The sequence below is a fragment of the Amblyomma mixtum genome, chromosome 10 (assembly GCF_055824585.1).
Source record: "Amblyomma mixtum isolate Tamu chromosome 10, ASM5582458v1, whole genome shotgun sequence".
Taxonomy (NCBI): domain Eukaryota; kingdom Metazoa; phylum Arthropoda; class Arachnida; order Ixodida; family Ixodidae; genus Amblyomma; species Amblyomma mixtum.
The window spans coordinates 186003461-186029822 of record NC_143021.1 but is presented as its reverse complement, the minus strand read 5'-3'; the positions used below and the strand labels follow the sequence as shown (position 1 = coordinate 186029822).

The following is a 26362-nucleotide window of genomic DNA, read 5'->3' as shown; positions in this document are numbered from 1 at the left end:
TGGCTACTACTATTGTCCAGCTAGAAATCCCTAATTGCAATCAGGTACCTATGTTTAGTAGTTCAAAAGTGAATATTAGAATTTAGCTATTCACTTTACTAATTAACATGATTCCGTTCTTTTTTGATATTCGCCAACGCGTCTATTGTTATTAAAAAAAAAGCTCCTCCTCTCCTAAAAAACCCTATGTTTAAAAATTATTAGGCGGCTTCCCTGAAAAACCTGGCATATGCTTCGCCCCTCTATGCTTCAGTTGTTCTGTGGCCAGGCGAGGATGCATAGTTGCTTTTTAAAAATGTTTTTGCCCAGGCACTCAAAACTCCACAGACATAGAATGATCCTCTGCTTCTCAAAGCATTACACGAGCACAGTTTTAGGTTTAACAACCTGGCTTAGAATGCTTCCGCAGATGGCACAGCTACTTGCAGCAAACTCGTATCAGTGCATTTCGCGAGGATATAGACATAGAAATAAGTGCGGGAAACACAATAGGCCAGTTAAACTTCAGATTTTCGAACTAGGCATGCTCAGGATCGCCGTATTTTGTGCGCAGTAAGCTGTAGAAACCATGGAAGACAGTAAGAGAAATGGCTATAATTTACTGAGCAAGAGCAGGCATCCTCCACAACCACTTATCTGCCTCGACTGCAGATTCATCATCGCCCGTTCTCTGTAAGAATTCACATAATGCACAAGTGTACTAAACTCCTATCTCCCTCCATGTATTCGGTCAAAGTGTTCTTCAGGTTCACACACAGAACGAGAGAAAATGACAGCGCCTTTGCTTTCATAGTATTAACTGATCATCTAGAGCGCTTACTGATGCGCTTGGTGTTAGCAGCGGCTGTTTTCGCGCGCTTTTTTCTTATTACATGTTTACCATTCCACAATATAATATCACGCCCTCAAAGAAAAATTAAAAAGTAGCGGCTCCTTTAGTGGAAGTAATGGTCCCTAAATTGCACTTGGTCCCGGTCACGTGCCGTCCAAGGCTTCATAAGTACCAACAAGACCACTCCCATTTACGTTCAGCATGTTCAAAATTTTCTGTGCGGAATAAGAAAAAGATTAAAGACCTGGTACAATACCAAATAGAGTTTTATGCATAGCTTTCTTAGGCGTCAACGGCGCAGTGAAGTGGTAAGAGGGAGCGCCCCCATTCTTGGGCTGCTCGCTTGATCAAACTGAACCCAATTATTCATGGTGCTGCTCACCTCTAGGCCCCAATTTTACTTTCATCATTGCAGTGGAGAGGAAGTGGGTCTGAGCTTCCGTTGGCACCCATGGCACGAATGCGCCCAGTGCTTCCAACACGCACGGCAGTTTCCTTCTCAATGAAGGTTCGATGAACACAGACTCTTGCCACTGCTGGAAGACACAAAGAAGAAGATCAGTATTCACATCGTTGTGACTGGTGCAGCTCTAGAGAAGGCCAAACTAGTTTTGGGAATGTGTAGTTTAGTTTAGCTTATAGGGGTTTAACGTCAAAAGCGACTCGGGCAATCGTTGATGTTGTAGTGAAGGGCGAATAAATCTATTCCCTAGAGCATTTACTAATGCGCTTGGTTTCAGTAACGGCTGGTTTCAGTAACGCCAACAGCACAGTTAAGCAAGCAGTCCGAGTTCCACCATTCTTGGGCTGCTCACTTCATCCACTGGAACACAATTATTCGCAGTGCTCCTCACCTCTAGGCACCACATTCACTCCCCTCATCGTTGCGGTGGCGAGGAAGCGGGCCATAGACTCCACTGGCACCCACGTGACGAACGCGCCAAGTGCGGCCAACGCCAATGTCTTCTTCCTTTCTCAATGAAGGTTCGATGGGCACAGACTCTTGTCACTGCTGAAAGACACAATAAAGAAGGTCAGTGTTCATATCATAGCAACCGGCACGGCTCGCAACACTGCCAAACCAGTTTTGAGAACGTTTAGTTTAGTTTAGCTGATATAGGTGTAACATCCCAAAGCAGCGGGGTGCTGCCATAGTGAAGGGCGAATAGATCTATTAGATGTGATTACTACTTAGCCTCTACACAATCGGTGACGTGGGGCGACAAAAGAAACGGTGATGTAATATCTGCTAAGGGCAGGACGCCATGGACATCAGAAGAGACAACAGGTGCCACATGACACCTGCAATAGAAAAATTTCGTTTGGTTGGCTGTATGAAGTTTAACGTCTCAGAGCAACTTAGGCTGTGAGGGACGCCATAGCGAAGGGTCTGGATAATTTCGGTCAGCTGTGGTTTGTTGACGTGGGCTGACATGCACAGCACACTGGCCTCTAGCATTTCCCCTCTACCTAAATGAGGACGTCGTGGCCGGGATCGAACCTGCGTCTTTGGGACAGCTACCAAGCGCAATAGCCATCGAGCCATCACGGCAAAAATTTGGCTTTGAGTAAAACAATGACAGCTAATGTGTGCATTGAGCACAGACAGAGACCTCCGCTTTCCTATCTCATTTGAACAAAAATCAGGGACGCATTTGAACACGTGCTAATGCATGTCCCATAAGACATGCATTATTCATACCGCACAACACTGCCTCTAAGAAATAAAAATGAATGTAACTCGAGCATTTCATGATCGTGTTTATTGCTGAGAGCGGGTGAGCTCATTAACTAATGATATTTTATGTTGTGCTCGGAAGTAAATACATTCCATGAAAAAACCAAAAACAAAGGAAGAGGTAAGTACTTTTGAGAAACAACAGGTCTCCGAGAACCATCAGTCCATTTCGACACTAACCGCTAACGGTTTAACAGTTTATCCCTATAAAAGTACAGTATAACAGTATAACAGTATAGTAGTGTAGCAGTATAACAGTATAAAAAAACAAAAGCCTTACTAAGTGCCACGTGACACGCGGGAGGAATTCTCAACGGGCGTGTATGGAGCATTCTATGAAATGCAATTGACCAAAATATTATCACTTCTATGTCTGAAAACAACCAATACACTCATACCGTAAAATACGAGCAAGGGCCCCCATCCCCCGCAAGTCGAAATATACTGGCAAAGTCCGGGGGGCCAAATCCTGGAACGGCGCCGAAATTCAAGATGGCGGCGACATTTTTTTTGCCAACTTTTTTTTTTGACATAAGCAGAGTAATAGGTGCCAACGAACAATGCCCACATTATCTTGTTGGCCAGGGAACAGTAGTGACTATAGGACCGGACCAATTGCTCTCGTCCTAACAGTCTTCCTTACCTGTGGTCTTCGGTTTCGCTAGTTTCATCGCCTTACTGCCGATCGAAATCGTGGGCGTCAGCATCCGGCAGCACCCACGTGACAACTGCACAACGGACGCTGCCGACACACGCACCGTCTGCATACACAAAGAAGGTATGATCAAAACAGGCTCCTGCTGCTTTTGCTTGAAAACAAAGCACATCAGTAGCGCGATTACATATAGCCAGCAGCACTGAAGCTTTGCAGTCACCAAAGAACTGTTGGAAAAATAGCAGACTGGAAAATTGACAGTATTCGCTGCAAGTAGGCGTCGCCAGTCACAGCGATATGATTTAAATGCGCAGTGCACCATCCAGCTCCTCGGACACCGTGAGACTGCCTAGCAGGGCTATCGGCGCCTTCATTGAAGCTCTTGAGTCCCAGCAGTGGAAATATTATCCAGAATGTTCTGCAGTGGAATCCCAGATGGGCAGCCTCGAAAGGAGGCTGCTTACTGTAAAAAGTGGTATATTAATGTATGATGGGGTAGGGTATGGGCAAGGTTTTGTAAGGCATGATGGTATCGTTTGGTATGAATGATAAGATATGGTAAGGTATGGTATGGTATGGCAAGGCGTGGAAGGTACGGTAAGGTACGGTATGCTTTGGTGTGATATGGTAAGATATGCTAAGGTACTGTAACCCTTCGCTGGAGAGCGGGACTCATAAGTCCCACTGTTTACACAGTCATGTTTTGCTTTTGGGGCTCGAAACCGCTGAATTAATTTCACTTAATTTTCCGCTGCAACCTAGTCGATGTTGAAAGAAGCTTTTTTAATAGTTATGTTAAATGTAGACGCGCGCTTACAGCACGGACATGCGTCTGAAACGAACCGTTCCACTTGCGCGCGCTGCGTGCTGCTTTCAGCAGATTTTGGCGCTTTGTGCAGCCGGTTCATTATGAACGATAAGTTTCAAAAGTTTTCTTTTTACTGACTAATTCTGAAATCTGCTTTATACATCATTGCCTTTTGTCCTGTGTGTACTTTTTGCAAAAAAAGAAAGTTTTGCGAAGTCAAATTAAAAGGTTCTCAGCAATATATTTCTTGAAGCATATCCACTATAACTTTGTGTGCCGCCCGTCGGTGCATGGGAGCTTCATTTTGCGTCATGCACGTAAGTCTCTGTCCACGCAGGAAGCAGTTGAGCTGGTGTTCAGACTCCTGGACGTCTTAGGTGACAGTGAAATTTATGCCGACAGCGTGGAGGATGAGGATGATGCAAATCCATCGTTGGCGACTCACATGTCCTACTTTTTTCGTGGTTACACTGACTTCTGAAGTGGAAACCTCGCGAATAAATTTCGTTTTAATTTCTACTGCCACCTCGTGGATGTTCAAAGAAGGTGTCTTGATGGCTGTTTATGATATAGCTGAGTGGTGGCAGTACATACCTGCGTCTCAAGCGAACCGATCCCCTTGCTTGCGCTGCATGTTGATTTAGAACATAGTTAACCTGCACAGTCTGCGACGTGCCCCTTTGTGCAATTTGCTTCTTGCCTTTCCACGACAGAAAGTAGACAGCGGAAAGCACGCCCGTGTTCGTTCTCCGAATGTGACATTGAGTGCATGGATGTAGAATTACATTCTTTAGATTTTTTTGTCTTAGAAAGTGGGCTTTTGTATGCTCTGTGCTTTGTTGCTTGTATTCCCACAGCAATTTCAAATCACATAACAAAACTACTTTTTTTCTTCTTAAGCGGCTCTCCTTCAGAGGTCAGCGGGATACATAGGTGCCACTTTCTCAAATGCACTCATGGCGCGGTGGGACTCCCAAAAACCGCTAACTCTAGAGAACTCGAATTTTGCATAGTTCATAAGAGGCTGATAAGAACAAGAATCCCACCGTGAATAGCCGGCGTGAATTGCTCCCAACTTGATGTCTCATAAAGGGGTAAGGCAGTATGGCGTGGCAGGGTGAACTAAGGTAAGGTATGGTATGGAATGTGATGAGGGCTTTACCTCTGACTAGTTAACATCGGCTCTAAAAGACGCCGCATGGCAGGGCTTCAGATTAATATCCACAACTTGGGTTCCATGAATACAAGTTGACAGCAAAGAATGCGGCGCCTTTGTATTGCACAAAATATGCTTTGTTATATTATTGAAAATGCGTCATTTCCTAACACATGAGCATCTGTTAAAAGGGGAGGCCGGAGTCAACATGCCCAATTAGCGGTGGCGGTCAAAAAGCGCAGGTGAAATAAAACGCGTTTCAATGCGTCACAGAGCAATTTTGGGCACCAAACTAATAAACACACACTACCGTGATGGTAACTCTGGGCTTCGTGCGCACTTCAATAATTTCAATATTTTCAGATAGTTCACGCACAGAAATTCTAGACTAGCGCGTGTTTCAAGGGAAACTATTCATGAATGAAAATTTATCATATATCGCAAGATTCCACTTCACAAAAAAATATCCGAAGATCTCTCCTCGGCAGGCTGGTATTTTTGCTCTTAATGTTTTTACTGTTGCCAGAAACGTTTCTCATTGCTTTTCTGTGGCTGTCTTAACTACTCAACACTTCCAATGAACAAGCTCTTTAAATAAAGATTTCTTACGCACAGGAAAATTGAACAAATATCTTCAACATTTGCATAACCATGCCTTATAATATTCCTGACTTGCCTCAAAATAAAATAGGTGTCCATGAGTGCTGTACTTGTGGCCATTTCAATGCACAGACTGAAAGTTCCAAGCACCTTTCGAACCTACTGCATTTGTGCAGTATGAACACTGTGCAGTATGAGGATTTGTGCAGTTAGAACACATTTAGTGGGAGAATTTACTCATGTCTGAACAGAATATATGGCAGCACGGTTGGAGTAGACACAAAGCCACAAGGTGTCTTCAGGAAAAACATGACCAGTTAGCATTAAAAAAAAAGATATAAATAATGCACGAAGCGCAAATTTTCCACCGAATGACATGAGAGAAGCAAAAAAAAGAAATCAGAGGAATCATGGTCCAGTACAATGCAGCAGCTTGAATTACCACGTTGACACGCCAGAGAACCAGAGCGCAAATACGCGTATTCCGCTTCACAAGGCGCACACGGTAGAGATCAAAATATTAACGAAAGCCAAGTGGATGAAGACACGCTCTGGTGCATGGCCCACTGGAATCCGTAGCACAGGGCATGAGGCATAGGTCAGTCACTGCGTCCGGATTCGTAGCCGGTGCGCCAAAGTCGCAAAAACGCAAGCAGTATTTCGCTGCTTAGTTTAGAACTCTATATAAAAAAAAATTGCCGACGATTATGTTACTTCCTGATGCGAAATATGAGCGCAGTTCATCAGCTGTTTCAGCTTTCTGATAGAATGAGGCGAAGAATTCGAGCAAGACATATATATACAATTACAGGCAACTTATTTTAAACACATATTCCTTCCTGAAGAAATACTCCACTCTTGTCATGAAGGAAGCTTTGCGGTCGAACAAATAGATGGCTAATATCCCCGACTTGCTGCACCAATGCATGATTCTCAAAGACGAGACGTCTATGCAAGTATTTCGCGAGGTAGGGCTTTACGAGCGAGAGGAACGGGATGTTCTCCCGCATAAGCGGTAAGAAATTCCTGTTTGTCTTTATATCTACATTGAAGTCCCCACCCACCCTGCCACCCTTGGAGGTGGCAGATGGTTGATTACGAGAGTTCGATCACCGTTGTGAGCGCTAACGCATACAGCCTACATCTTTCTCATCTCCCCACCTACTATCGCGCTCAGTGTGAGCTACATAGAGCGCGATAGTAGGTGGGGTGATGAGAGCTACACTGAGCGCGAAGGCACTTATAAGCGCGGTCCAGGCATCCACTCACCCAGGGAGCCAGTTATGCGCACTTTCTTTAAAATTAGCAGTGTAAAACGTTGTCATCGCCAACAATGAACGCCGACGGCCTATGGCTTCAGCGCCGCGTTTCTGGCACAACGTTGTCAATGCCAACGCATGCAACGCACATCCGTAACTACCGCCACGTAGCTTAAAGCACCATTCAGGTGTCCACTGTTCCAATAGGGCAGTTCATGTAGGGCTCGGTACCTTGAAACGCCCGACGTTTTCTATAACGAGGTCACGTTCTAGGTGCTGTTTCATCGTATAAAAACGCTACAGGTGATTATGTGCGGCACAAAATGCGCATTGGATGAAATAGTGCTCCGTAACGCGCGGTAACCATCGCGGCACAATCAGGGCTAAGGATTCGAGCTGTTGATTCGTCGAATCGAACGCGGTAAAACATTCCACGCAGCACAAAGCGCGCATCGGTTCAAATAGGGATCCGTAACGCGGGGTAAATGTCGCGGCACAATCAGGGATATGGATTCGAACTGTTGCTTCGTCGAATCTACACGGTAAAACATTGCACGTGGCACAAATCGCGCATCGGTTCAAATAGAGCTCCGTAACCCATGGTAACCGTCGCGGCACAATCAGGGATATGGATTCGAGCTGTTGCTTCGTCGAATCGAACGCGGTAAAACATTCCACGTGGCACAAAACGCGCACCCGTTTAAATACGGCTCCGTAACGCGGGGTACCCGTCGCGCCACAATCAGGGATATGGATTCGAACTGTTGCTTCGTCGAATCCAACGCGGCAAACATTCTGCGCGGCACAAAACGCGCGTCGGTTGAAATAGGACTCCGTAACGCGGAGTAAACGTCGCGCCACAATCAGAGAATTGGATTTGAGTTGTCGCTCAGTCGAATCGAACGCGACAAAACTTTCTACGCGGCACAAAACACGCATCGGTTCAAATAGCTTCGTAACGTGGGGTACCCTCTGTGGCACCATCAGGGAGACGCAGTATCGCTTGGTTCTATCGGACGCGATAGAAAATTGTAGTACTATGCGCCGTCAAACTGTCTGTGGTTTTAATAAATTTTAACGCAGGGCACCCGTCATACAACTATTAAGATGACGCACTGTAAGTGGCTTCTTTCTAACGAATGGGACAAATTGTTATGCGGCCCCAGACAAGCATCGGTTCAAAGAGGGCTCCGTAATACTGGCATCAGTCGTGGCACAAGGAAGACGCGCTCAATGTGTCGCTTCGCAGTAAGGAACACGACAGAAATTCTACACTCCGCAAAACAGGGCTTAATTAGTTCAGATTTAGAACTTAACACGGGGCATCCGTCATAGCACAATAAGATGACGCTTTGCAATATAACTTCATTTTAGCGAACGCGACAGAGAAATATCATGTAGCGCCAGAGAAGCATCGGTTTCAAGAGGGCTCCGTGGTACGGGAACCCTTCGTGGCACACTGTGACAACACATCCCGAAGTGCCGCTTTCGCTTGAGGAACGCAGCAAAAAATTATGCGCAGTGTCAAACAGGACGGAAATATTTCTTCGTAACGCAGAACACCCGTCTTAGTACAAGCATGGAGACGGGTTTGTTTCTTGGTATCGGTACCGACTGAAAATTTAATGCGATGCCATGGTTTCAAAGAGCGCCGTTCCACTACGAACCCGGCGCAACGCAGCCGACGAAACGCGCGCTGTCTGGCTTCGTCGTGCCGAATACGATTGAAAAATTACGTGTCTCCAGAGACACTAGAGCTCATAAGGTTCGATAATAAGGTGCGCCCGGCGCGGAAATTTCACGGCTACGCGCTCTCGAATACAACAGGAAAATCAATAGAACGCAAGAGACGCTGCGATTCGTAAGGCCTGACATATAGCCCGACGGGGCCCAACCACGCGGCCCAACCACGCAGACGCTCTCTATGTCTGACTTCTTCCCGGGAACATTAAAGCACATTTTAGGAGATCTCAGACGCGGATTGCTCGTAAGATACCTTAAAGGGAGCGCCTGGGTGTGACGGAACGACGGCTTCTCTAAGCCTGGTTTCTTCGTCTCGAACGCAAACATTTTATGTGGCACTATATACTGCGCCTGGGTCGTTGGGCTTGGTAGAGCGGGGCGCCCGGACGTCGCATTCTTGCTTCGCTGTGTCGCACGCGATAAAAATTTCAGTGCGACGCATACACACGGCCACATACCACAGCTCATGCAGCTCCATCAGATATCAGCTCTATCATATCGAATAGAGTACTCGGGTCGCAAAAATGAAGCTCACCTGAACAATTCGTCGTGACATACAGAAGGATAGCGCAAAATGATGAGCTGTTAAAGGCGTCACAGAAAAAAGCAGCTTTTTAAACCACTCCACTTGCTAGCAGAGTAACGAACGCACCACTGAACGTTGACCGGGAATTCCGCATTCGTCGGCACCGCTGTCGGATGGACAGGTCCTTGGCACAGGCTGTCTTGGGCATGTGGGCGTCCGGAGTTCTCGAACATCCGGCAGTCATTCTACGCTGACGAGTCGTCGTTGTGACTGAAAGACGAATGGGAAGGAAACTGCACGGGCCTGTCCACTGGCTGGCGATGACCTGCAATCGCTGCCACGTGCAGAGTTAAAATGAGACGCACGAGAGAAGATTGTTGGTAGAGGCGCGTCCCTCTCGCGTTCTGCTTTTATAGCTTCGGCGTTAGGGGAACGTTTTTGACGAAAGGAAAAGCGCTGAAGTTTCGTCACATCTCGGTAGACACCCTAAACGCGCTGTAAGGGAAGGGAAGAAAGTGAGTGAAAGAACAGACAGACAGCTGCCTTCCCTACGTTCTCACAGAACCTGGTGTGGCTGACGAAGCTGTACCCGCCACGGTGGCTCAGTGGTTAAGGCGTTCGTCTACTGAGGCGGAGTACCCGGGTGCGAACTCGACCGCGTCGGCCGCGTTTCGATCGAGGCGAAACGCAAAAGGCGCCCGTGTGCTGTGCGATGTCAGTACACGTCAAAGATGGCGAAGTGGTCAATAATATGCCGGTTTTACGGTGGCAACGATCGTCAGCGGCCACGGCAATCTCGTGACCACTTTGCGCGGGCGGAGCATAGAAGTTGTCGAGGAATATGCGATCGCGTTAGCTTGCGTTGGAACAGAAGCGAAGTTTGTCATCTGTGACAGCAAAACTACCATAGAAAATTTTAGCAACGGAAGGATCTCGCCATTAGCGGCCAAAATCGTAGCCAGAGGAAACTTGATAGGCAAATTCACACAATTTGGACTTCGGAGCATGAAGCCGTCCCCGGCAACGAGGCGGCCCACGAGCTGGCTCGAGATCTCTACCGCCGAGCCCCTACTGGCCCCTCGATGACCGAGGGGGTGGAGAGCGCATACTTATATAAATTCAGGGGCACTTTGACTGTCTAAAGTCCGTAGAGGCGAAAGCGTTTCCCGCACCACTTTGCCTACGTGACACTGGTGACGTCACGGTCATCTAGGTGGATACCAGAACCGCGCCGTACAGGAAAAGAGGAACGCCACCACCCGTTCGGCGCGATGTCTTCCCCTTTGAACGCAACGCTTTTTGAGGAAAGGAAATGGTGCAGTAATTTTCTGTCATATCGGTGACCACCCGAACCGCACCGTACAGGAAGGGGGGAACGCCACCACAGGTTCGACGCGATGCCTTGCCCTTTGAACGGAATGCTTTTTGAGGAAAGCAAATGGCGCAGTAATTCTCTGCCATTTCGGTGGACACCCGAACCGTGCCGTACAGTAAGGAAGGAAGTGGGAGTGAAAGAAGAACGAGAAAGGGGGGCCGTAATGAAGAAACTGAAAACTGTATTTGAGGAAAGGTAATTACGCAGTAACTGTCTCGCATATCTCGGTGGACACCCGTCAATACGCGGACACATCTGCCGACACGGCTGTCGACACGGATGCCGACGCGGCTGTCAACGCGGCTGCTGACGACAGTATGAGGCATTAAAGGCTTTCGCCTTAATATGGGGAGACTATGTAGCATTATAGATTGAAGCGTATAGACTGGTAAGATCGCCAGACGCGAAGTTAAACAATCAGTCGCGTGGAGGCGACTGCAAACTTGTACGTATCCGCACCCGATAATGGCGAACCACATGTTCCCCGATGCCAGGAATGATAAATGTAACCTTTGTGGCGCGAGAGGGACCCTCGACCACATAATATGTGAATGCCCGTACTCTCCCGGGGGGACGAACAATACAGAGAATAGACACCTGGGAGACCCTGGTGCGCAGCGCGCACTCTGAGCTCCAGCTCCTGCTCGTCCAACTGGCTGAAGAGTCTGCTGGGACCCAAGACCTCCTAGCCTGCATCTGAGGCGGCGGGACCCCCGCAGCGCGCCCGGGCTGCGGCAAACGCCAATGGGGTACCAGACTAGGCATCCCACCTAGTGGTTGTAAGGGCGTGACCCTTCAAGTCACGACCCCCAACACCTCTCCCTATGATTTAATAAATGTTTTCACCACCCCCACCACCTCTTTCTTCTTTCACTCCCGCCTTCCTCCCTTCCGTTCCGGCGCGGTTCAGGTTTTCCACCAAGATATGTGGCAGATACTGTGTCATTTCCTTCCTCAAAAACCAATTTACCAACCGTTTGCCGCAGAATGTTCCGGGCGGTGTCATAACGATTCGTCGTTTCATGCAGCATTAACATACTGGTTTATGGTTTATTGGGGTTTAACGTCCCGAAGCAAGTCAGGCTATGAGGGACGCTGTAGTGAAGGGCTCTGGAAATTTCGACCACCTGGGGATCGTTAACGTGCACTGACATCGCACGGTGCACGGGCCTCATTAACATACTAGTTAAAGCCTAGTTCGCGGCAGGGATTCGAACCGGCGACCTATAATGGGAAGTTGCGTGTCATGGACGCGGCTCAGGTGTTCACCAGGAAAAGTAAGACTGCTGCATTTCCTTCCCTAAAAAAATGGCTGAGGCTTAGCTAAGGTTAAGCCTAGTCAGATGCGAAGCATATTGATAGCTAGGCTTGGTAATACATGGCTTTCTTTGGTTGAATACTTGGTCATTTTAATACAACCACTAGAATCCTTCGTCGTGGAGGAAGACAACGGCATGGCTACAGCGGAACGCCGACTAACCCCGAGACGCGCGTTGGGTGAGCGCCTGGATTTCCACGGAAGCCGCGTCCGCCTGCCCGGTGGAGCGAGCATTTCACCTTTTTGATTGTAAAACATTTTATTCGCCGGGAAGAGCTTGGCAAGATGTCGCGTTAAGTGGTCGAGAGTACATAGCCCTCGACGACTTTGTCAGCCCACTCCACCGCCAAAACTTGCGTTCTGGGGTCAGAGCTAGCCAGCACGGTCTCCCACCGCTCGAGAGAAGGAGCTGTAACTAGATCACCCGGAGGTGGCTCTATTTTGCAGTCCCACAGGATGTGATCGTAGGTAGCACGGTGGCCACAGTGTTTGCAGTTTGGGTTGTAAAGATCTGGATAAATGTGCGCGAGGAGTGATGGGGTGCGTATCGATCTCGTCTGTAGACGACGCCACGTAACCTCTTGTTCTTTAGTAAGTCTTTTGTCTGGAGGGGGGAAAATTCTCCTCTCTAGTTTAAAATGATTGGTGAGATCATGATATGTGATCATGGAGTCCTTCGTGAAATTCAGGGAGCCAGACTCATCCACTGCCCGGTCGACGAAACCTCGGGCTTTATTGTGGGCTGCCTCGTTCCCCGGATTCCCCGAATGGGCTGGGACCCATATCAATTCGGAATAATTTGGTGAGAATTTGGTTGCGTTAAGGATTCTAAGGGAGGTGTTTGTAATTCGCCCTTTAGCGAAATTATTGATACCCATTTTGGAATCGCTGAAGATGATGCTCCCTTGGGTATGCGCGAGGGCGAGGGCTATAGCCGCCTCTTCTGCCGTTTCAGAGGATTTCGTTTTGATTGTCGCCGAGACGATGTGGTCGCCATTCTCGTTCACAACCACAATTGCAAAGCCATTGGTATTTTTGTATTCTGCCGCATCTACATAAAGTGTTCCAGCGCACTGTCTGTATTTGTTATGTAAGGCTTTGGCTCTTGCTTGTCTTCTACCCTCATGGTGTAAGGGGTGCATGTTTTTGGGGAGTGGTTTGATTAGTAGGGCCGTCCTATAGTCGCGGGGTAAGTCCACTTTAGCATCGTTATTCGTAGGTTGAAAGTTAATTCCGAGCCTGGTAAGAATACTCCTGCCAGTTCTGGAATTGGCTAATCGCGCTGTTTGAGCCATTAAATGGGCTTCTTTCAGTTCATTGTAGGTGTTATGTATTCCTAACCTCATAAGCCTTTCAGTTGAGGCATTTAGTGGGAGTCCTAACGCAGCCTTATAGGCCTGCCGTATCATACTATCCAATTTGTCCTTTTCTGCTCTATGCCACCCCTTATCTCAAATTTTCGAGCATTTCGCCTACACCGAGTGTGAACGCGCGTTCGAAATGCGCGGGAGTGTGACGTCACCATACCACGTGAATCACACGGTGTGCAACCGCAGTGACGGCACAGTGACGGCATCATCATCATCAAAACGTTTATTTCCACCGAAATGAGACTCCTTTTTGGACCCCCCGGCACGCAGGCCTAAGGGAGCCCTACTTAGGAGCCTCGCAAACTAAGGTCTGGTGAAGACACATTGTCTCTTCACGGCCTCAGCCGCCAGGCGGATGGCTTGTTGCTGCTTAGCGGGGTCCTCGCTCCGCAGCAAGGTCTCCCAGGCTTCTCTATCTTCTATATTTTTCTCGGCGCCCGGGCTTCCAGCACATTCCCATATGGCTTGGTCGATAGTGCCCCTCTCCCCGCACGTTATACAATATTGGTCTTTCTCCTCTTTGGAGATTGTTATGTATACCCAGAAGGGGCTTATATGATTCCCCCCTTGCAATCTTCTCCACGCAATTGCCTCCTCTTTTGCGAGGGAACGGAATAGACCCTCCTGCTCAGCTTATAATGTTCCGTGATCTCGTGGTATGAAATTAGGCTATCTTTCATGTCTATGCGGGAGGGCTGCTCTGCGGCCGCCCGGTGATAGAGAGCTCGGGCAAGCTCGTGTGCAGCCTCATTTCCTGCAATAGACTCATGCGCTGGGATCCATATTATCTCTATGTTACGTTCTATCGGCCTCGCCTCGAGGACGTGTTTGGCCTCTTTCGAGATTCTTCCTTTCGCGAAGTTTCTTACTGCAGTTTTGCTGTCACTTAAAATCGTCGTGGCCTTGGTACCGACGCAAGCGAGCGCTATCGCCAACTCTTCCGCCGCATTGGCATCTCTCGTGCGGCTCGAAGCCGCTACCGTTGGTACTCCTGCCCCGTCGACCACAGCGGATACAGCCGCCCCGTGCTGTCCGCACGCCGCGTCTACGTACGCCACCTGGTCTGCCGGTCGCTCCTTCATCTTCCTCTCGTAGGCCTTAGCCCTATGTTCTCGCCTTTCCTTGTTATACACGGGGTGCATGTTCCGCGGCATAGGTGGGACGCATATCTTGGCCCTGATTCCTGCCGGGATGTTTACCATCTTGTGCGTGCTACTTTCTGGCCGGATTCCTACCCATTCGAGTATTGTCCTGCCCGTTTCAGACTGGCCGAGCCGTTCTAATTGGGATATCCTCATCCCCTCTGCCAGCTCAACCCATCTGTTGTGTACCCCCATTTTTTCAAGCCGCTCCGTCGACGTAGATATCGGAAGTCCCAGAGCTCACTTGGCGCATTTCCTGAATATTCTATCTACCTTCTCTATTTCTGCCTTGTTCATGTTTAGGTACGGCGTCGCGTAGCAGATCCGACTTATTACGTACGCCTGCGACATTCTCAGGAGATTCCTTTCTTTTAGTCCTCGCCCTTTTACCGCTACCCTCCTGAATATGTCTACCACTTGGTCTGCATATGTGGCTAATTTCTTTATGGTATTGGTGTTGTTGCCTTTCTTGTTGATAAACATGCCTAGGATCCTCATTTCCTCGACCCTGGGCACCTCCAGGCCTCCCACCACCACTTTAATTTCTACGTCTCTCTTGTTCCTGCTGTTGCTATTGTACACGAAGAGCTCCGATTTCTGCGGTGAGCACGCCAGGCCTCTTTCGGCCGCGTACTTCACCACTACGTCTGCTGCCCTTTGAAGACTCCACTCAATTTCCGCGTCGCTTCCGTTATTCATCCACATGTTTATGTCGTCCGCGTACATGCTGAATTTTAGATCAGGGATCTTGTTCAGCATGGCCGGGAGACCTCTCATCGCTATGTTGAATAAGAAGGGGGACAGTACGGCGCCTTGCGGGGTACCTTTGCTGCCCAGCCTTATGCCGGGGGACTCTGCGTCGTGGAATTTAATCACCGCCTTCCTCCCTTGGAGAAAGTCCTTGATGTAGTCGTATGTTCTCTTGCCCACGTTTACCTCCTCCAGACCTCTGAGCACCGCCTCGTGTCGGACGTTGTCGAAGGCCTTCGTGAGGTCAAGACCTAGGATCACCTTGGCATCTAATCCTTTCTTGTCTACAATGTCATGTTTGAGTCTGAGCATTACATCCTGCGTGCTGAGCTTAGGTCTAAAGCCCACCATCTCGTGCGGCCATAGGTTTCCATCTTCCATGTATCTCGTTAACCTCGCTTGCACTACGTGCTCCATGAGTTTCCCCACGCAAGACGTTAGCGAGATCGGTCTTAGGTTTTCCAATTTTGGTTCTTTTCCCGGCTTGGGGATGAGAACAACCTCTGCCTGCTTCCATTCCTCTGGAAATTTACCTTCCGTCCATACTTTGTTCATGTACCGCGCAATTGCATCTATCGAGTCGTTGTCTAGATTCCTGAGCATGACATTGGATATTTTATCCGGGCCAGGGGCCGAGCGATTTTTTAGCTCAGCGATAGCTGCTCTGATCTCCGCTACCATAATGTCCGCGTCTAGATCTTCATTTTCCGCTCCTCCATATTCTGCCTGTCGTACTTCTGTCGCGTCCCCTATGTAAATGTCCCTGAGCCTGTCCATCAGCTGTTTGTCCGTCCCCTGGAAAGCGTGTCTCGCTTTCACTTGGTTAGCGCTCGCTGCCTGTTTAGATTTTCCCGGGTCGAGGAGATGCCGCAATATATTCCACGTCTTTGCTAGGCTCATGCCCCTTTCCATTTCGTCGCACCTGGCGTACCAATTTTGCTCGTTTAGTTTAACAGCATACGTTTCCATTTCCTTGGTGTGTCTGGCTAACGAACGCCTTAAATTTCGGTTCCATTTTTGAGACTTGAGTCTCTTCTCGAGCCTTTCCTTCTCCTTCCACATGCTCATTAGTTTGCTATCCATTATCTCCGGTGCATCTTCCCCTTCAGCTACTGCTTCCGCGTGCCTGGCATCTTCCCTCAGCTGTTTTGTCCAGTCTCCTATGTCTCCAATTTCCTTAGCTTTGTGGCTTCTGCGAATCTCGCGGAATTTGGCCCATTCCACTATTCTCGCCTGTTTGAGTTTCCTTAGCTTGATTCCTTCTCCCAGCTTCGTAGCTACGATGAAGTGGTCGCTACCCAGATTTTCTCTGGTGTTTGCCCATTCTACCCTGCCTGCATTTTTACTGAAGGTGAGGTCCGGCGCGGTGTCTCTACTTACACTGCTACCTACTCTAGTGGGCGCACATGGGTCGGTATGCAATGTAAGTCCGAGATTTTGGGACTCCTCAAGAAGATGTCTGCCCTTCGGATCTTGCCTCGCGTACCCCCATTCCTGGTGTGCCGCGTTAAAGTCTCCCACGATCACCAACGGGCTCTGGCCGGCCAGTTTGATGGCTTTTCTAAATATCGTTCCGAATTTCATTTTCTTCTGCTTCGGGTTGCTGTAGATGTTAAGCAGAAATATGCTTTTTGCTCTCTTGCGTCCCGTAATCATTTCTAGCATTACCGCTTCTATGTCCCCCGTACTCACTTCGTGCTCTAGGGTTGCTATATTCCTTTTCACCAGCGTGGCCACCCTGCATTTTTCACCCCTATCGCTATAGAAACTTTGGTATCCGGCCAGTTTTACCTGATTTCCCCCAGTTTCCTGCAGCGCTATAGCAATTGGTTTGTCTTCTACATGTTGCACGTGGTGCTGTAATAGCGCTCGCTTCCGTCGGTACCCTCGGCAATTCCATTGCCAAATGGTGGCGTTCTCTTTCTTACTTTGATTCCTGTCCACGTCTGTCATCTGTGGTGAAGTCATTGTGTCACGTGGTGTGACGTCACCATACCACGTGGTCTGAACGGCGTGCAACCGCAGCGACGCCACAAGTTGGAGCCCGGTCTCTCATCTGTCGTGACGTCATTGTGTCACGTGGTGTGCACGGCATGTAACCGTCACGAAGGGCTTGGGTTACCTATTGTAATATGATTCGCATAAAACCAATATTTCAATTTTTCCGACGGGCAAGGTGTCGCGCAGAACGGGCGAGGGTATTCCGTGGGCTCCCTGGCAGCGCTGCAAGACGCTGTCGCGTTCCACTCTTAAAGGCGAAGCTTAAGGCAGGTAGGTAGGAAAGACTTTTATTGCTCTAGAAAGACGTGCTAGTAGCAGACGAGAAAGAAGAGGTACATCCTCTTTCTCACACGGTCGGTGCCCCTATTCCAGAACTCCCCTCAGCTTCGCTGCTCGTTGGGCGTGCTGGATCAGACCTTGTTGACAACCCAGATCGCCGCTGGAGAGCCGGCTCTCCCACTGTTCTGCACTGGGGTCTTTGCGAAAGCTGTCGTTCATTATGCATTCCCACGTGATGTGGTACAACGATGGTTTGCTGCCACGCCACGGACAAGTCTACCGATATTGCGTCGGGTAAATCTTGTTAAGGATATGTGGGAATGTTCCTGTCTGCAATCTTCGCCAATACACTGCCTCTAGTTGATTTAGATCAGGATGAGGCGGCGGATAGCGGATCCGTGCCCCCTTATAGTAGTTGAGAATGTCTGAGTACGTAGGGCCGACTCGGTCGGGTAGATCGTCCGATTGGGAGGAAGCTCGGCTCGTATACCCTCTAGCTACCTCGTCGGCGCGTTCGTTCCCCGCTATGTCGGTGTGTCCTGGCACCCAGTAAATGCAATGTGTGACTTTTGGTGCGGTCGCGCTCTGGAGGAGCCGGAGCACAGCGCGACCTATGCGGCCGTTCATGTAGTTACGGCACGCTTCTCTCGAATCTGTAAGGATGGTAAGGGATGTGTTGCTTCAATAACCGGCTACCGCCGCTAGAGCTACGGCCAGCTTCTCCCCTTCGGTTACCGTGCAATCCCTGACTGAGGCGCTAGCTAATTTCTTTAGGTTAGAATCAATAGCTACCGCCACTGTGTTGTTATGTGAGCTTCCTATATACGGAGCCGCGTCCGTGTATACCGTTATGGATTTGGTAGCTAGGTTTTGTTGTACATACCTCGCCCGGGCTGTCCTACGGGCCGCATGCAGGTTGGAGTCCATGTTCCGGGGAAGGGAGCGAACCTTTAGAGTCTGGCGAATTGCGTCCGGTATGCTCGCAGTACGGTTCACGATTTCCGCAGCTCCGCCTAGCCCCAGTCGTCTAAGAAGCGAGCGCCCCGTAGGAGTCTGAGAGAGAATGGCTAACTGCGTGACCAGTTGGGCTTCTTTGATCTCTTCGAAGGTGTTGTGAATTCCAAGAGCCAGTAGTTTTGCGTTGGAGGTGTTCATTGGTGGATGCAGGGCTGTTTTGTAAGCTTTGCGGAGTATGGTATCTGCACTATCCACTTCTCCTTTGTTGAGGTTGAAGTACGGGAGGGCGCAACCCACGCGACTGACCACCAGGCTCAGAACCAGGCGCAGGGTATCCCCCTCTCGCATGCCGCTCCGCTTCTGCGACACGCGCGTGATCATTCTGGCGACCTGAGTGGTCGATTGCTTGAGAAGGCCGCGCGTATGGCCGCATCGCTGGTTGCTCTGCAGCAACATTCCCAAGACTCGTATCTTGTCTCGTTCGGGAATTAGCTGACCTTCGAGATAGACACTGAGGGACCCTTCCTTGTGTTTCCCTTTGTGTACTCGCAGGAGTTCGGATTGTTCGGTGGAGGAGGCGAGGCCTCGTGCACTGACATATTCTTCCACGCAGGTAGCCGCTGCTTTCAGTCGTTCTTCTTTCTGGCGGAACGACCCAGCGGTAACCCAGACCGTGACGTCGGCAGCGTATATTGCGTGCTGTATGCCTTCGATCTTCTCGAGTTGTCTCGCGAGTTCGATCATGGCCACGTTGAAAAGTAGTGGCGAGACGACGGACCCTTGAGGTATGCCTTTGTTGAGGGTCGAAAATTTAGCGCTGCGAAGGTCTCCGAGCCCAACCGTTGAAGCGCGAGTGGAGAGAAAGGCCTTCACGTAGCTGTGAATCCTCTCGCCGCAGTGGAGGTTGTCGACTCCTTCCATTACAGCCGTGTGGCTGACGTTGTCGAAGGCCCCTTTGATGTCGAAGGCCATAAACACGTTCTCGCCTACGCTCGGGACATTGGTGAGGACTTCCTCTTTGAGTTGCAAGAGGATGTCCTGGGTGGAGAGGTGGGCTCGGAAGCGAACATACTGTGGGGGTACAGGTCATCGTCTTCCATGTAGCTTTGGAGCCTCCGAGTAACGACTCGCTCGTAAAGCTTGCCTAGGCAGGAGGTGAGTGAGATAGGTCGGAGATTTTCGATCTGGAGTTTCTTACCCGGTTTGGGGATCATTACGACCTCTGCATGCTTCCACTCTTCAGGAACCGTTCCTGCGGCCCAGTGCCCGTTGAGGAAAGTGGTCAGTTGGTCGACCGCCTCGTCGCAGAGGTTGCGTATGAGTGCGTTCTGGATCTTGTCTGCTCCCGCCGCAGTGTTGCGCGTGCATGCCTTTATTGCAGCGAACACTTCTTCCCTGGTGATCAGCCTGTATAGGTGGGTGTTCGGTTTCCCCAGGTATGGTTTCGCGTACGCCGCAGGCAAGGTCATGCCGTAGCATTTCTCTTTGGCTTTAACTAGCAGTTCCTCTTCCGTACCCTCGAAGGTGTGGATGCGTCTGCGGATAGCTTTCCCGCTTTCGGCCCTGGCTTGGGTAGGGTCGAGGAGGGTCTTGAGTATAAGCCACGTTTTGGCCGTGCTGAGGGTACCGTCCAGCGAGCTACTGAACTGCTGCCAGCTCTCCCTGGCCAGTTGGGTCGCGCACTCCTCCGCTGTCTTGGTGACTTCTGCGATCTTGAGCATGAGCTTCCTGTTAAAGCGCTGTTTCTTCCAGCGCTTGGTCAGTCCTCGACGTGCCTCCCATAGCCTGAGGAGCCGAGGGTCCACCTCTGGTGTTTGCTTGGTGCGATCCACTTCCTGAGTGTATCGCTTTTGGATGTCTTTAAGTTGTTCACACCAATCATGTATGGAAGTAATCCCCCTTCCAGGTCCGTGCAAGCCTTGCGGAAAGCCGGCCAGTTAGTGATCTTGGCCGTGCCGAACTTGCGCTTGATGTTGGTGGCTGCTATCGTGGTCTTCAGGATATAGTGGTCACTGCCTAGATTCTCCAGCAGATTCTCCCACGTTGCGTGTTTCACTCCCCTGACAAACGGTAAGTCCGGACACGTATCTGGGCAGATCGAAGTGTCAAGGCGCGTGGGTTGAAGTTCGTTTGTTAAGAGGGTACATTGGATCGCTTCCGCCGCGTCCTCGACCTGAATACGTTTCTGATTATTAGTGGGGTATCCCCATTGCTGTACACGAGCGTTTTAGTCGCCTACAATGAGCAACGAGTTGGTTTTCGCAAGTTTGCTGGCCCCTAGAAAGAGTGTATGAATATTCGCGTCCCGCTGGCGAGGCGGGCTATAGAGGTTTACGAGAAAGACACTCTTTTCCTTACGCTTCTTTTTGGGAATAATTTCCGTCACTAAGTGCTCAATTTTGGTGTTGGGAATGGGGTCATGGGCTATGGCTACCAACTTTTTGCTGACCAGGGTTGCCGTGCGTCCGCTATCGTTGCACGTATATCCCCTGAGTGACGGTGTCGCGTTAGTTTCCTGTAAAGCTATTATATCGGGTGTGGAGTCTTGCCGATGTAAAAACTGCATTAGGAGTCTCTACTTTTCGCGGTACCCCATGCAGTTCCATTGCCAGATTTCGGGTGGAGTTTGTTTAGCCATGGTTTTGGGCATTGTTCTGACTGGAGCCTTCAGTGCCGAAACGGCGCTCGTGTATGAGCCTATCCCGGGCCTCGTTTGTTATTCGTTGCGTATTTTGCCTTTTGACGTGGTTGCTGAAACTTTGGTCCTGCAACGCAACTTTTTGCTGTAGTAATGTGACGTTCTATTCTGACAGGTTGAGTTGGACCTGCATAGCATCTAATCTTGCATGAGTTTGGCGAAACTGTCCTTCGGTGCGAATCATGAAATCCTCCACGCGCTGCATGAAAGCTCTTAATTATTCGGGGCTCACTTCTAAGGGGGTTGGAGATCGTTGCACCTCGACCGGCGGTGTCGCGGCTGCGGTAGCTGCCCTGTTCTCTGAGCCTGCATCTCTTTAATGAGGTCGTCGATTTTTTTTTCGGAGAGATGCATTCTCCTCTCTTTGAGCTTTAATCCTTCTCGAGTTACGCGTTATATTCGGTTGATCAGAGTGGGGAATCAGTGGGTTTGGAGAGCGCGCTCCCCAGTTCACGTTGACGCCGCCCTTCTTGTGTTGTTTCTGCGGTGGCTGCTGCTGCTGCTGCTTCGGCTTGTCCGTTGATCGGTTGAGCGGCGGGAAAGAGTCATCCCTGGATCGGCTCTGGCTGCGATCTCGCGGGGTGCTACAGCCTCGGCTCGAGGAGCGGCCATGGTCCCGCTCCGAGCTAAGCCACCTGGGTCGGCGCTCTCGACTCAGATTCTGGTTCCGCTGCTGCTGCTGCGGTTGTTGCTGCTGCGGCACTTGCTGCTGCTGCTCGTGCCATTGTTGTTTCCGGGACTGCCGGCCGCCGGTCGTGCTGCCACGGAGCTCGTCGGTAGTCTTCAGGCGTCGACGGCACTCCCTGGTGACGTGGTCGCCTTCGCACACCATGCATTTGGCCTTGCAAGGGTGGCCTTCTGGTGGGTCGTGTGTGCCGCACATCCTGCAGAGCCTGGTGTTCGGCGTTGGACAGGTGTCCGAACGATGACCTTGCTCTCCGCCCACGTAGCAGATATGCCTGGTAGGACGATATGGGTAGGTCTTGAATTCTCCGGAGCGGTAGATGACCCACTGCGGGATATAAGGGCCGTCGAACGTGATGAGCGCCGTTTCCGACTTCCCAGCATTCTCACTTCGAGGATCTTCACTCCTTGGTATCGAAGCCGCAGCCTCGATTTTAGTAGGGCCGGTGATTGCCCCAGCATGACGCTGTGGATTACCGCAGGCTTCAAGTCGTACGGTAGTGCTGGATAGGTGTTGGTTGCATAAGTTTCGTCATTGATCGTGAGCTTTTCGATTTTCCTGAGCACGTCGGCGATGTCCACGTCGGGCGTGCATGCAATCATGATGTTCGATCCGGGTCGGAGTCTCATGATGAAGTCTTCTTCCTTGATCTTTCCTCCGCTGGCCTCGACGAGGGCTTGCGTTGCCTGGTCGACACGGATTTCGGTGATTTTGAGGCCTCCCTTGGTGGGATAAATGATCTTGATATCATCCTTCCGTAGCGGCGGCGGACGTGGCCTTATCTGCCGCTGCGCTCCCGCCAGATGTGGTTTTAATGTAGAGCGCGTCCCGCCACTCGCCTGCGTCTCTGCTCCGCCAGCTGCGGCTGTCGGCGCTATTTTGTTGCTTACTTCTTCGCGGGGATCACCTGGCCCCTTCGAACCTTTCTTCGAGCCTTTCCTTTTTGGGCGCCGTTTGTAAGAAACGAGTTCCCAACGATCCATATCTTCGTCTTGCAGTGAGTCGATGTCGGCCCCGTCGTCCCGCTGCGGTAGCGATGTCTCCATGGCCTCGGTCACTGCGTCCCCGAGTCCGGAGCTCGCATTGGTCGGCGGCGCGGCAGAAGATTCGTCCGTATCTTGAATATTCGCCGAACATTGGGCCGAGGTCCGGGTAGGCTCATTCATGATAGGGTCGTCAGCGTCCCGGTGTTCCATGCTGGCTGATGTCGAGACACGCAAGCACCGCACGGTACCGCCCCGGGAACGCGCTAGGCCTGCGCTAGGCTCAGCGCTCCCGGCCGCGGCTGGCCACTAAAAAGTCCTTTAAAAGTCCAAAAAATGGGCCTACCGGCTCAAGAGTGGTGTCGCGGTGGTCCAGGTGACGTTATCCGTCGATGCGAAGCTTAAGCGTCCTTCAAATTTTATAGCGCAGCTCTTCGGCTCCCGTTTCTGCGTTTCACGACGTCGCCGTTGCCGCCGCCGTTGCCCCTTGCACCCGTTGTGACCAGCAGTGGACACCTTATTCGCGCTTTAAGCGGCGAAACCGATGGAGCGGGAGCTTGGAAAGCAAAGGATAAAAATTGGCAAATTGGATTTTGAGGGATAGAAATGGCGCAGTATCTGTGTCACACATGTCTCTGGACACCTGAACCAGAGTTAAGGCGCATAATTACCCTCTTGGAAGACTGGACACCTCAATCGTGCTTTAAGCTACGTGGCGGTAGTGACAGATGTGTGCTGCATGCGTTGGCAATGACAACGCTGTGCCAGAAAAGCGGCGTTGAAGCCATAGACAGTCGACGTTAGTTGCGTTCATTGGCGTTGGCGTTGACAACGCTTTACACTTCAATCATTTTAATGAAAGGAAGTGCTGATAACTGGCTCCCTGGGTCAGTGGACGCCTGAATTGCGCTTATAAGCACGTGGGGCGATGAGAGAGAGAGAGAAAATACTTTTATTTAAAAACAGGAAGGTTACTCGAGCAACTTGGGTGGCACCCCTAGTCCAAGGCGCCACTGGCTTTAGCTGACTGACGGACTTGCTGAACCAACTTAAGTTGCTGATCCAGGGTCTCGCTGGTCAGAGCCACCTCCCACTGCTCATATGTCGGGTTGGATACTGTTAAGTGTTTTGGTTTCGTTGTACATTCCCACGATATGTGGTAGAGCGTAGGGCAAGCTCCACACCAAGGGCATGCATTCTGATATTGAGCGGGGCTAATCTTGTGTAGGATGAACAAGTTAGGGAAAGTGTTGGTCTGAATTTTCCTCCAGTCTATGGCTGCGGAGGAGTCTAGTTTTATGTGAGGGGGTGGGTATTTTCTGCGATCCAGCCGAATATGTTCTAATCTGTCACCATAGGTGCTAGGCATGGGCGTGGGGTAGGGATGAGGATCCGCCCGGTAGGTTAAATCTCGGGCTAGATCCTTGGCTACCTCATTTCTAGCTAGTCCTTCGTGACCAGGTGTCCATGTTAGTCTGTGTGTTAGGCTGAGATTGCCAAGTAGCTGTGTTGCTCTTGAGGGAAGCCTGCCATTAAGAAAGTCTCGGCAGGCTTGTTGGGAGTCTGTTATAACGTGGGAGGACTCTCCTCTTTGGTCTTTATGTTTGATGGCGATAGCTATTGCCAGAGCCTCTGCAGAGGAGGGGTTTTCTGCATATATAGAAGCTTGGAGAGCCGGTTTTAGTTGGTGGTCAATCGCAGCGACTGAGAACTTTCCCGGCGTGGGGTAGGCCCCAATGTCTACGTAAACGGTTTTACGGTCGCTTTCTAGGTGTTTCTGAAGTGCCTTTGCTCGCGCTTGTCGTCTGCCTTGCTGATGAGCATGATGCATGTGACGTGGGATTGGACTAACGGTGATCTTTTCTCGGGTTTGGAATGGAAGAGAGGTTTTACTGCCTCTTGTCTCCAGCCCCGGCCATATCCCTAATTTAGTCAGGATCGTCCTTCCCGCATTGGTTTTTAGAAGGCGTTCTTTTTGGCTTTCCAACAGGGCTTCTTGGAGCTCGGTAAAAGTGTTGTGCAGACCAAGCTCTAGGAGTCGTTCTGTAGAAGTGGCTATTGGAAGATTGAGGGCAGTTTTGTAAGCCCCTCTTATGATTGTATCGATAGCTCTGGTTTCCACAGTGCCCAGTTTTTGGTAAGGGAGGCCGTATATTATCCTGCTCAGAACTAGGGCCTGGACGAGTCTAAGGTGTCCTCTTCTCTCATACCCTTGCGGTGCCAGGTAATGCGGCGGATCATTCTTGAGATTTGATTAACTGTTGTTTTGATGGTTCTGATCATGTGGTCGGATCTGAGGTTACTTTGAAGCCAGAGCCCCAGTATCCAGATCTTGTCCACTTCATTAATCTCGCGTCCACCCAGGAAAAGCTCAACTTCTCCTGGGGATGTGTAAGGGAGTTTGTGGAGTCTAATGACCTCAGACTTCTCCGGGGCACACTCCAGACCACTTTCCGCAGCAAATTCTTCAACCCTGTGTATGGCTTCTTGTAGGCCTTCTTCTTTTTGGGCTAAGGAGCCGTGTGTGGCCCATAGAGTTATATCATCGGCATAGACCGTGTAGCCTATGTCGGGCTGCGTTTGAAGCTTTCTTGCTAGCTTTAGCATGGCAATATTGAAGAGGAGGGGGGATATTATAGCCCCTTGAGGAGTACCCTTGTTAGGCATGGGGAAGGCATGAGAACGGACTTCACCAATGCCTATGGTGGCGGTTCTGTTGGAGAGGAAAGCCTTGATGTAGTTAAATATCCTCTCTCCACAGTTTAGACCACTCAGCTCCTCTAGGATAGCCTGATGGGAGACGTTGTCAAAGGCTCCTTTTAAATCCAGGGCTAAAAGAAGGTTTTCTCCGTGGGTGGGTATTGTATTAAGCACTTCTTCGCTAATCTTTAGGAAGACATCTTGTGTACAGAGACCTTTTCGGAATCCCACCATAGTGTAGGGGTAAAAGTTGTTATCTTCTATATAGTTCTGGAGTCTGGTGTGTATGATTCTTTCATACAGTTTGCCCAGACAGGAGGTTAAGGAGATTGGGCGGAGGGACTCTACTGCCGGGGGTTTCCCGGCCTTTGGAATCATAATGATGTCCGCATGGCGCCACTCAGCTGGAACCTGGCCTTTCTCCCATAACTCCTTGTTAATGTATTCTGTTAGGTCTTTCAGATGGTCGTTGCTGAGGTTTCGAATTATAGCGTTGGTAACCTTGTCTCCGCCCGGTGCTGTGTTCCGCTGAGCTATTCTTGCTGCAGCATAAACTTCAGATACCGTTATGGAGGCGTCTAAGCTTAGATTTTGTTGTCCTTCATAGGTCAGAGTGCATGGAGGGGTGTGGTCTCCTATGTACTTGCGGTGCATGGCTGTTATGAGGTCTTGGTCTGTGCCTTGAAACTTATGGGCAACTGTTTGGAGAGTTCGGCTGGTAACTGACTTGGCCTTATTCGGGTCGAGCATGCATCTTAAGATGGTCCATGTCTGGGATGTGCTTAGA

The 26362-nt window shown here is 50.1% G+C and overlaps 1 protein-coding gene and 1 pseudogene across 7 annotated transcripts in view; both read right to left on the bottom strand.

The window, feature by feature from the left end:
* LOC149327959 (uncharacterized) overlaps positions 1-10279 on the bottom strand; it is an 80388-nt gene extending 70109 nt beyond the window's left edge. For 4 of the 7 annotated variants that reach the window (XM_089563029.1, XM_089563037.1, XM_089563032.1 and 1 more), the window contains exons 1-4: positions 9444-10277; positions 3214-3331; positions 1687-1844; positions 1215-1368 (exon numbers count right to left, since the gene is read on the bottom strand). The gene's annotated coding sequence lies outside the window, so the exon portion shown is untranslated. Of the gene's footprint in view, positions 1-1214; positions 1369-1686; positions 1845-3213; positions 3332-9443 lie in introns of all 7 variants that reach the window. The other 3 variants (XM_089563036.1, XM_089563035.1, XM_089563031.1) reach the window with 2 other exon arrangements.
* A 3328-nt stretch (positions 10280-13607) lies between these two features.
* Positions 13608-15108, bottom strand: LOC149327958 (uncharacterized; annotated as a pseudogene).
* Between the last annotated feature and the right edge of the window lie 11254 nt (positions 15109-26362).